Source organism: Pygocentrus nattereri, chromosome 6 (genome assembly GCF_015220715.1).
Source record: "Pygocentrus nattereri isolate fPygNat1 chromosome 6, fPygNat1.pri, whole genome shotgun sequence".
Taxonomy (NCBI): domain Eukaryota; kingdom Metazoa; phylum Chordata; class Actinopteri; order Characiformes; family Serrasalmidae; genus Pygocentrus; species Pygocentrus nattereri.
Window position 1 is genome coordinate 9,151,742 of NC_051216.1, and position 12,289 is coordinate 9,164,030.

Sequence of the window (12,289 nt, forward strand, 5' to 3'; positions counted from 1 at the left end):
ATATGGAACCGACGTCTTTCCTAAAGAACCCTTGAAGATCCATTTGTTATCTGTTATCTTATTCATCATTCTACACACTTAAAAATATGGTTCTTCAAGGGTTCTTTAGTAAAGAAAATGGTTCTATATAGAGCCATGAACACTCAGAGAGCCCTTTGCATGGTTAAATGGTTCCTTGCACCAGGGAAAGGTTCCTCAGAGTGGTGGAGAAATTTGCAGTAGATGGTTCTTGGCGCTGTTACGATGTCAAGCATGAAGGAACAGAAGAACCCTTTTTGATGCTATGTGGCACTCATTCCAAAAAGTGTTCATGGTTCTATATAGAACCATTTCCTTTGCTAAAGAACCCTTGAGGAACCATCGTGTGTTGTCAATGCTGCAGAGAGGTGAGTAAATGAAGCACTTACTACAACTCCATCAGCCAATCCTTGCGCGGGGGGCGGGGACACTGCCAGCCAATCCCGGGGCAGGGGGGCGTGGCGTGTGTGAATACGGGTGGGGAAAAGCGCAGCTCCGGTGGAGGGGAGTGCGGCGGGCATCTCCGTCAGTGCGCTGGATATTTGGCTGCGGCGTTTGAAGGGAAAGCGGCTCTGAGACGCTCCTGCCGGCTTCACCGCGGACTTTACAGCGAGGTAAGCCTCTGTGCTGTGAGCCGTGACGACACACTCGCCTGGGCTTGTTTACCTGCTGATCGAGAGCGGCGTGTTTGGGTGCTGAACGTGGCTGAGCGAGTAGTCTAATGATCCAGCACTGGAATGATGTTTGACGCCGGCTTGATTTGAGTTAAGCTCACGTTTTAGTGCTTGTCCAGTGGATTTAAGCACAGATATGGGATCAGTGTCCACACAAGTTTAGGACTAATGAGATTGCATGGGAAGAAACACCTCATGTCCTGTCATCCTAGGAGCGTGTAGGCTTGTTTAATTAGGACATTGTACTATGAACGTAGAGCACTTCTGTGGGAAGGTGTCTTAAAGGGGAACTCCACCATTCTTTTCAATATTGGTGCTTGATTAAGAGGTTAAGATGTAAATATGGTCATTCAGAGCGGTTTGGTTTGAAATGCTCAGTTCTTGAGAAACTTACAGAGCCAGAATTGTTTCTAGTGGTGGTGATAGGAACCAGAGGTCCACCTCGAAAAGCGCCCTCACAAGAATGTTATTGCATGGGATAATTTATGAATGTGCTGCCTGATGCCTGGGACATTGATAAAAGCCAGTTTTGTGACGGTTTTGGCCGTTTTTTTTAAGCTAATTCGTGGCGGAGGAGTACGTTGTGTGGCAAAAATAGTCCCAAAGGAAACCTATTTTTGCAGATTTTCCACTATTTTATCTTAATCATTATTATATGTAATAATACAATGTCTGGAGATGACTGCTGGGCTTTAATAGTAAATATTTTGTTATTAGAAATATAAATATTTACACATTTATAGCTGTAATATCTGACTTCTGGTTCCTATCACCACCACTGTAAAGATATCAGAGCCTATACGTTTTTCTGTAGTGAACCATTTCACACCAAACCACTGAAGTCTGAATGACTTTGTTTACATCTGAGTCAGCATGAAATTTTGGAAAAATCAATCAAATTCCTCTTCATTTGTATTGATGTTCCGGTGTTATGGAACTACGAGGCCCTTTGTGGGAGCTGGATTGATAGGCCGTCCATCTGCCGTCCAGTTTTAACAACAAACAAACATCAATAGAACTCCGACTTTATTGCACCTGATGATATTTCCGCACTGCATAACAACAGCAACACAAAGCGTCCTGTAAATAATAATCTCACTCAGGATTACAGTTCAAAGAAAACGTCCCCGACATCCGCATAAACAGAGCAGACAGGATGGCAGCACAACGAGGTCAGGAAAACAGCAGTGGCCGCTGACACCCCAAAGAGCAGGAGGGCCCTGACTGACCCCCTGATTAAGAAGTGGGACCACATAGCCGTGGGATGAGCACGATTTTAGCAGCGTGGTTACATAAGCAGGAGATTGCCCATGAAATGTTTCAGGGCGGCAGGAGGGGATTCTGTCGATTCTGTCCACATTTGGCTGGGCACATTCTCTCTGCTGGACGATCGGCAGTGATGGCACTATTGCAAGTGTAGGTCATTTCGCATCCGTGCTCAGACGTAACAGTAATAAACAGCAAACGAAGCCCTTTTTCCATGCAAAATTGATACATATCTGCTGCATTCGTATTCAGTTGTGAGCCTTTCGCATCCAATGCACAATACAGCACTGGGGCTCAGTAAAATGCAGTAGTGCAGTAAGTCGCTTGAATCAGTCCTTGTATCTTTTCTACTTCGAGAGGAGGAGATAATGTTATTAACACTGATTCAAATCTAGAAAGCATGCATGTTATAAAGCTGTCATTATTATAAAGGGGAATGCCACTGAATTTGTAAAAACTCTGCGGAATTAACTCTGCACGGTGTTGCCATATGGCAACAATGACTTTATCTCAATTTTCCTAAAAAGCAGTAATATAAAATCTGTGCTTTCCAATTTAATCGTGAAAAAGGCTCTTTTATCTTGATAGGACAAATACTTAATGACATCACATGACCAGGAATTCTTATTAGGATGATGTGTTTACATTACCATACATTTAACATGCCAATCAAAATTTGGCGGTTGTGGGCTGGAGCTTAGGGAATGGGCCCTGTGACCGGAAGGTTGCTGGTTTGATCCCCAGAGTCGACAGTCCATGACTGAGGCGTCCTTGTGCAAGACACCTAACCCCCAACTGCTCCCCGGGCGGGGTGGATAGGGCTGCCCACCACTCTAGGCAAGTGTGCTCACTGCCCCCTAGTGTGTGTGTGTGTGTTCACTAGTGTGTATGTGGTGTTACCCTTCACGGATGGGTTAAATGTGGAGGTGGAATTTGTGGGATTAAAAAAGCATCACTTAAATTGATTTCCAGTATTTGTAAATATCGGGTTGTACATTTCACTACGTTGGATTTGTTTGGTCTTGTTTTCAATAAAAGGAAAACATTTTTGATGGTGCTTTTTTTCTAGATTTAATGGTGCTGTGGTATTTTTGTGCACGGTTGCCATATGGCAACAATTTACCAAATACCCCACTTTCAAATATTTCCATTATGTACGCAAATTTAAATTACAAAAACCCATTAAAACACTTTTTATCATGTGCATGTAACAATTCATGCAATAGTGGGTTAAATGGTTAATATAAACAAAGTCATTCAGAGTGGTGTGATGTGAAATGAGCCTTTTAGAGAAACTTACTGAGACGGGAATTGTTCACGGTGGTGGTGGTGGAACCACCATCAGGAACCAGATGTCTGAAGAGTTCAATCACTGTAAGAGCTCCTCGCGGTCACTTATTGCCTAAAAAGAAACGGTCATGAATGCGCTACCTGATGCCTGGGGCCTTGTTTTATGGTCATTTTGAAGATCTAAAATCCATGAATATACAGCCGAGAGGTACATGCACGGTGTTATATGGCAAAATAGTAGACAAAGGACTGTAGTTTTCTCAGATTTATTGCCATTTTACCATCATTAACACGTACATTAACACGTTTAGGTTGACTGGTGGTTTTGGATAGTAAATAAAATGGTTAAAATGGTTGTGGTCATGATGACCCCTGGTTCCTGTCACCGCCACTGTGAAGAAAGAGTCTCTGCAGAGGATCTCACACCAAACCACTCTGCATGTTTACATCTTAGCTGTTGCATTATGTAGAAATTTTGTGAATCTGGTGGACTTCCCCTGTGACATTATGCAGGAGCTGGATTTTGAACCAGTAAAGTATCTATTCGGACAGTGATCAGACGGTTCATTCAGCGAAACAGCACATTTAACTGATAGAAGTTAAACATTCTTTGAATGCCCTCCTGTTAGTTTAGTGCCCCGGTGTTTATGCCTGCGCTGCGAGCGCTGAAGGAAACATCGGATGGGTTTTTTGGACTTTTTTCCGTGATGCGGTTTACTGAGGATGCTGTCAGTGGTTGGCTTTATAGCTGAAGATGTCAAAGAGGAAAAACAGCTTCTTCTCTCTGCTCTTCGGCTTGTTTGTGGCAAAGCCAGCTGGCAGAGGGCACTAATGAGAGAGGGATTTGTTATGAAATCTTGAGGAGCCAAGTAAATCACTGCAAACCAGTTTCAGGGCACAGGTGATGTTTAAATGGAGCTGTTCATTAGGCCTCAGTGTTTGGAGGAGCTCCAGGATTTGTGTATGTACCCAGGGGGGAGATGGGGACCCCCCCTGCCTGGGTGGCATTGCAACCAGTGACTGTACCGTCACCATAGTAAATGCCCCACTTCACCCACAGTGTCTCAGTAGAAAGAAGAGTTTTACAAAAACAATAGTAGTAGTAATAATAAGTAATTTTATTAATAATAGTAACAATGATTATATGAAATAATATGGACAAAATAATATGAATTGTTATTATTATGAATAATATTATTTTATAACAACAACAGCAATAATAATAATTATTATAATAATGATTATTAATAATACTTGTAATTTTTTATTATTATATAACAACAACAATATTATTATTATTATTATTATTACGATAATTAAAACATTTATTATGATTATTATATTAACAATAATAACCATTTAAAAATATTATATAATAAAAATAACAATAGATTAATAATAATAATAGTTATTATTATTAATAATAACAACAAAAACAACAGTAACATTTTTTGTTATATAATAACAATAAAAAACAGCAACTACAACAATATTATTGTTATTATTATTATTATTATTATTATTATTATTATATTTGCTTTATACTGAGTCTTTCCTTTACTCAGGTCACTTTTACAGAAGCAATGTGAAACAAACAATAACTATAGCTACATAACTGACCTGCAGCAAAAACATTAAACAACAATGAAATGAATACATAAATAAATAATGAATTAATAATAATGGAAGTCAACAGAATTCCACAGGGCAGTGAAGGTGTTGAGAAAAGAGGACGTTTTTAAGCCCTGAAACTCCACCGTCCGTCCATCCCGTACCTTTAGGATGAGTTGGAGTGATTCAGAAATGACCTTCAAACATCAGTACCTGACCTCACTAATGCTCAATCAAATCCTCACAGAGATGTTCCAACATCTAGTAAAGCCACCCCAGAAGAGTAGAGGCTGTTACTGCAGCAAAGGATATGAATGGCCTTCATTTCAGAAGAAACGTTGGAGGAGCAGGTGTCTGCAAACAAAGTGTACAAGGTCACTCATCAAGGTTACTCAGACACATTCGAACATACTGTGAGCTTTAACAGTGAACAGGCCTTCACAGAGTAACTCAACACAGAGTAACTCAGCACAGAGTAACTCAACACAGAGGAACCCAACACAGAGGAACCCAACACAGAGTAACTCAGCACAGAGTAAATCAACACAGAGTAAATCAGCACAGAGTAACTCAACACAGAGTAAATCAACACAGAGTAAATCAGCACAGAGTAACTCAACACAGAGTAAATCAGCACAGAGTAAATCAGCACAGAGTAACTCAGCAGAGAGTAACTCAACACAGAGGAACTCAACACAGTAAATCAACACAGAGTAACTCAGCACAGAGTAACTCAACACAGAGTAAATCAACACAGAGTAACTCAACACAGAGTAAATCAACACAGAGGAACTCAGCACAGAGGAACTCAACACAGAGGAACTCAGCATAGAGTAACTCAGCACAGAGTAACTCAACACAGAGTAAATCAACACAGAGTAGCTCAACACAGAGTAACTCAGCACAGAGTAAATCAACACAGAGTAAATCAGCACAGAGTAACTCAACACAGAGTAAATCAACACAGAGTAAATCAACACAGAGTAACTCAGCAGAGAGTAACTCAACACAGAGGAACTCAACACAGTAAATCAACACAGAGTAACTCAGCACAGAGGAACTCAACACAGAGTAAATCAACACAGAGGAACTCAACACAGAGTAACTCAACACAGAGTAAATCAACACAGAGTAACTCAACACAGAGTAAATCAACACAGAGGAACTCAACACAGAGTAACTCAACACAAAGTAAATCAACACAGAGTAAATCAACACAGAGGAACTCAACACAGAGGAACTCAACACAGAGTAACTCAACACAGAGGAACAACACAGAGTAACTCAACACAAAGTAAATCAACACAGAGTAAATCAACACAGAGGAACTCAACACAGAGTAACTCAACACAGAGTAAATCAACACAGAGTAACTCAACACAGAGTAACTCAACACAGAGTAAATCAACACAGAGGAACTCAACACAGAGTAAGTCAACACAGAGTAACTCAACACAGAGGAACTCAACACAGAGTAACTCAACACAGAGTAAATCAACACAGAGGAACTCAACACAGAGTAACTCAACACAGAGGAACTCAACACAGAGTAACTCAACACAAAGTAAATCAACACAGAGTAAATCAACACAGAGGAACTCAACACAGAGTAACTCAACACAGAGTAACTCAACAAGAGTAACTGAGCACAGAGGAACTCAACACAGCGCTTTCAGATGTGCTGGGCCAAATTCTGCCTCCCTGCAGAACCTGACTCTCCTTCACATCACCCAGGCCTACGGACGCTATATTACATGCGCAGTTTTTCTAGTGTGAATGGAAAGTTGTGTAAATATGATTTCTCACCAAACTACTTAACTAGTTTTAGATAACGAGCGAACAACACTGTGGAGTTCGAATGGTGAAGTTTGGTTAACTGTATTTGGGGTAAGAGGACTAAATTAGAGTTTCTGACAAACAGCCCCTTTAAACAAACAGGGAAACCTGTTTAGTGAGATGTGCAGTGCTGAAAAGACAAGTTGAAGCTGCAGAGTTACTCTCACCCTCTCTCCCTCATCCTCTCTCTCTCTCTCTCTCTCTCTCTCTCTTTCCCTGTCTTTCTGTCTATCTTTCTATCTCTCTGTTTATTTCTCTCTGTCTCTCTATCTCTTTCTCTATCTATCTCACCCCTCTATCCCCCTCTCTCCCTCTCTGTCTTTGTATCTCTCTCGCTCTCTGCCTTTCTCTCTGTCTCTTTCACTCTCTCCCTCTCTCTATCTATCTCTGTCTTGCTCTCCCTGTCTATCTCTCTCTCTGTGTCTCTCTGTCTCTCTGCCTCTCTCTCTTTCTCTCTCTCTCTATCTCTGTATCTCACCCCTCTATCCCTCCCTTCTCTCTCTCCCTCTCTCCCCTTCTCTCTCTCTCTCGCTCTCTCCCTCTCTCTATCTATCTCTCTCTTGCTCTATCTATCTCTCTCACCCTCCCCTCTATCTCTCTCTCACCCTCCCCTCTATGTTTGACTCTCTCTGTCTGTCTCTATCTATCTATGTCACCTCTCTATTCCTCCCTTCTCTTTCTCTCTCTGTCTCTATCTATCTCTCTCTCCCTCTCTCTGTCTATCTCTCTCCCACCCTCCCCTCTATCTTTGACTCTATCTATCTCTTGCTCTATCTATCTCTCTGTCTCTGTCTACCTCTGTCTCTCTTACCCTCACCTCTATCTTTGACTCTCTCTCTCTGTCTCTCTCTCTCTCGCTCTCTCCCTCTCTCTATCTCTCTCTTGCTCTATCTATCTCTCTCACCCTCCCCTCTATCTCTCTCTCGCTCTCTCTCTCTCATCCCTCTATCCCTCCCTTCTCTTTCTCTCTCTCTCTCTCTCTCTCATCCCTCTATCCATCTCTTCTCTTTCTCTCTCTCTCTATCTATCTATCTCATCCCTCTATCCCTCACTTCTGTTTCTCTCTCTCTGTCTCTCTCTATCTATCTCACCCCTCTATCCCTCCTTTCTATCTATCTATCTATCTATCTATCTATCTATCTATCTATCTATCTATCTATCTATCTATCTATCCCTTCTCTCTCACTCTCTCTCTATCTATCTCTCTCTCCCTCTCTCTGTCTATCTCTCTCTCTCTCACCCTCCCCTCTATCTTTGACTCTGTCTCTCTCTTTCTCTCTCTCTCGCTCTCTCTCTCATCCCTCTATCCCTCCCTTCTCTTTCTTTCTCTCTCTCTCTCTCTCTCTCTCTCTCTCTCTCCCTCTCTCTGTGTATCTCTCTCCCCCCTCTCTTTCTCTCTCTCTCTCACCCTCCCCTCTATCTTTGACTCTCTCTCTCTCTCTCTATCTCATCCCTCTATCCCTCCCTTCTCTCTCTCTATCTCATCCCTCTATCCCTCCCTTCTCTCTCTCTCTTTCTCTCTCTATCTCATCCCTCTATCCCTCCCTTCTCTTTCTCTCTCTCTGTCTCTCTCTCTCTCTCTCTCTCTATCTATCTATCTATCTATCTATCTATCTATCTATCTATCTATCTATCCCTTCTGTTTCTCTCTCTCTCTCTCTCTCTCTCTCTCTATCTATCTATCTATCTATCTATCTATCTATCTATCTATCTATCTATCTATCTATCTATCTATCTATCTATCCCTTCTGTTTCTCTCTCTATCTATCTCTCTCTGTCTATCTCTCTCTCCCCCTTCTCTCTCTTTCTCTCTCTCTCTCTCTCTCTCACCCTCCCCTCTATCTTTGACTCTCTCTCTATCTATCTCATCCCTCTATCCCTCCCTTCTCTCTCTCTCTCTCTCTCTCTATCTCATCCCTCTATCCTTCCCTTCTCTTTCTCTCTCTTTCTCTTTCTCTGTCTCTCTCTACATATCTATCTATCTCACCCCTCTATCCCTCCCTTCCCTCTATCTTTGTCTCTCTCTCTCTCTCTCTCTCTCTCTCTCTCTCTCTCTATCTCATCCCTCTATCCCTCCCTTCTCTCTCTCTATCTCATCCCTCTATCCCTCCCTTCTCTCTCTCTCTCTTTCTCTCTCTATCTCATCCCTCTATCCCTCCCTTCTCTTTCTCTCTCTGTCTCTCTCTCTCTCTCTCTATCTCATCCCTCTATCCTTCCCTTCTCTTTCTCTCTCTTTCTCTTTCTCTGTCTCTCTCTATATATCTATCTATCTCACCCCTCTATCCCTCCCTTCCCTCTATCTTTGACTCTCTTTCTCTCTCTCTCTCTATCTCATCCCTCTATCCCTCCCTTCTCTCTCTATCTCATCTCTCTATCCCTCCCTTCTCTCTCTCTCTTTCTCTCTCTATCTCATCCCTCTATCCCTCCCTTCTCTTTCTCTCTCTCTGTCTCTCTCTCTCTCTCTCTCTATCATCCCTCTATCCTTCCCTTCTCTTTCTCTCTCTTTCTCTTTCTCTGTCTCTCTCTATATATCTATCTATCTCACCCCTCTATCCCTCCCTTCCCTCTATCTTTGACTCTCTTTCTCTCTCTCTCTCTATCTCATCCCTCTATCCCTCCCTTCTCTCTCTATCTCATCTCTCTATCCCTCCCTTCTCTCTCTCTCTTTCTCTCTCTATCTCATCCCTCTATCCCTCCCTTCTTTTTCTCTCTCTCTGTCTCTCTCTCTCTCTATCTCATCCCTCTATCCTTCCCTTCTCTTTCTCTCTCTTTCTCTGTCTATCTATCTATCTATCTATCTATCTATCTATCTATCTATCCCTTCTCTTTCTCTCTCTCTCTATCAATCTCTCTCTCCCTCTCTCTGTCTATCTCTCTCTCCCCCTTCTCTCTCTTTCTCTCTCTCTCTCACCCTCCCCTCTATCTTTGACTCTCTCTCTATCTATCTCATCCCTCTATCCCTCCCTTCTCTCTCTATCTACCTCATCCCTCTATCCTTCCCTTCTCTTTCTCTCTCTTTCTCTTTCTCTGTCTCTCTCTATATATCTATCTATCTCACCCCTCTATCCCTCCCTTGTCTTTCTCTCTCTTTCTATCTATCTCTCTCCCTCCCTTTGTCTATCTCTCTCCCTGTCTCTCTCACCCTCCCTCTCTCTCTCTCTCATCCCTCTATCCTTCCCTTCTCTTTCTCTCTCTTTCTCCTTCTCTGTCTCTCTCTATATTCTATCTCACCCCTCTATCCCTCCCTTGTCTTTCTCTCTCTTTCTATCTATCTCTCTCTCCCTCTCTTTGTCTATCCCTCTCTCTCCCCTCTCTCTCCCTCTCTCTCTCACCCTCCCCTCTCTCTCTCTCTCTCTCTCTCTTGTGCTTGTTCTGATAGAATTTGTGTGCAGTAATTAAGCAATCAGAGGAGTGTGTGGTGGGAGTTGTGTGTGCCGCTCAGACGCTCGCAGTTGTTTACAAAGAAAATGTTTGTTGTGGTCCCCAGTGGTGGAGGTTTTGTGCCTTGGCGAAAAAACTGACGTTCTGGGATCACGGCGAGCGTCCAGAGAGGCTCTGTGCAGTCTGCAGCGTGCGTGTCCATGAGAAAACTCATCACTCCACATTAACTAAACACCGGTCTATAAACACTCGGGCTGCACTCAGCTGTGACTGTGTTACAGGGCTCTTCCCTCACCCTCTCAGTGAGGCTGAGCGAAACAGGAAATAAATAACATTACAATATTTGAACATACTATTTATTTAAATACCACTCAAAATGGCCATTAAGAACAAGCCTCTCATTTTCAGTGTCGGGGAAAAAAACAAACAGGAAACTCCACAGAAGCTTCAACAACTAAATATAGTATCATGTGTTTCCGTATTTATTGAGTCTTTTATTCCAACTTCCATTCTTTTTAGGATACTCACTTTCAGTTCCTCAGAGAACCTGCAGACACACCTCCAAAGTTCAGTCTTAGAAGCTGGTTGATTTTCTGAAATAATCAAACCCATTCAGTGGTGTTGAGGTCTGGACTCTGGGCTGGTCAGTCCATCGTTCAGCTTCTTTGTTTGATGTGTCCGTCTCCTTTTCTCAGTGAGGTTCTTATTGTTCAGCTACACATCATTTCAGACCCACAGTGCTGAGTGGTCTTCTGACAGTGGAAGGATGGACAGAAAACACCTGTGGATGTTTTCAGATCTGAAGCAGCTTGATTTTCTCCTCTCTCTCAGAGATGAAAGCTTTAAATGCTGTTTATCTGAGGGGGACTGTTTTGGTATCTACCAGCTCTTCCAGGTGGTTGTTAGGAGCCCCTTTATCTCTGTAGAATCTCAGTTTTGGAAACAGGAATAACTCCTAAAAATGAATAACTGACTTAGGTAATGACCATTTTGACTGGTCACTGGTAACCATGTTTCAGCCTTTACAGTTTAGGGGCTTAAGAAAGTCTGTGGAAGGGGTTTAAGGGGCTTAAAAGGCTCTTAAACAAATTCTTATTTTTAAGATTCTTAATTTGCAAAAATAAACTATTTTAAAGGGAAGGGGAGAAAAAAAATGAGTAAAAATGTACCGACATCAGCAACTTGTTGCAGTTTTGGGACGTGCTGTATGCTGGTTGTTATTTACAGACTCTCTGGACTTTCTGTCTTACGATGGTGGACCACTTTTTAGCAGGCTGCATCGTCATGGCAACTCATGCTGCATGCCTAATCTGCTCCAGGGCAGGCTAGGTTTGGGATTTAGCATAAACAGCTTTTGGAGCTTTTGACCAATCAGGGAAAGCCTTCTGTAAGTGGTCCTTATCGGGTCACTTTTGTTTCGCCTTCATCATATTTGTGGCATGAATTACGTGAAATAAATTGCGTTTCAGCAGACGAGACAATCATACCATCACACGGTCATACGGGCATTATTCCAGTAAGCATTAACATGGTGGCGGTGGAGACAGCATTGCCTCACCTTTATTTACACAGTGTGATGTCTGTTTATTCTTTGAAAAGCAAGCTCTTCCTCACGCTTCACACAATTGGCTGATTCATCATAATTGTCACTCTTTTGTGTGCAATCGTATTGTGTCACTGTGTCAGAGAAAGTTGTTAACTGCCATTGACTGGCTGAGCCGTGTTCGTAGCCACTGTATATGCAGTACACATGCACCTCTGACCACTTCAGAACAACTGAACTGTGAATCACTGCATTAACATTAACACAGCATGAAAAAGTCCTGTGCTGTGGATGATCTTTGACTCTCATGCTGCTCCCGTGGACCTTTGAGTGTACTGATGAAGTAAGAACCCATTTTTGTTTCAACTGAGGGGCTGACAACTTATGTTCTTAACTAGAGCCAGGCTGGTCAGCCAGCTAACAGGCTAAAAGAACAACTCCATCTTTAATATTACAGGCTTGGATTAAAGTACGTACATTCTGTTTAACCGTAAAACAGCAGTATAAAAGTCTAAAAATGTCACTTGAATGGATTACACACTTCAGGTCAGAAGTCGCGAGAAACCAAGGCTGAATCCCAAACGGCTCCGTACTCCCTAAACAGCGTTCTAGCTATGAAAGTTTAGAAATTCTAGCCTCTACCGCCAAATAGTGCATCATTAATCGAGTG

General features: G+C 42.4%; 1 protein-coding gene across 1 annotated transcript in view; it reads left to right on the forward strand.

Moving 5' to 3' along the window:
- Positions 1–510: 510 nt before the first annotated feature.
- The window catches only part of calcrla (calcitonin receptor-like a), a 76,649-nt gene continuing 64,870 nt past the window's right edge, over positions 511–12,289 (forward strand). The window contains exon 1 of the mRNA XM_017682794.2: positions 511–632. The gene's annotated coding sequence lies outside the window, so the exon portion shown is untranslated. The remainder of the gene's footprint in view (positions 633–12,289) is intronic.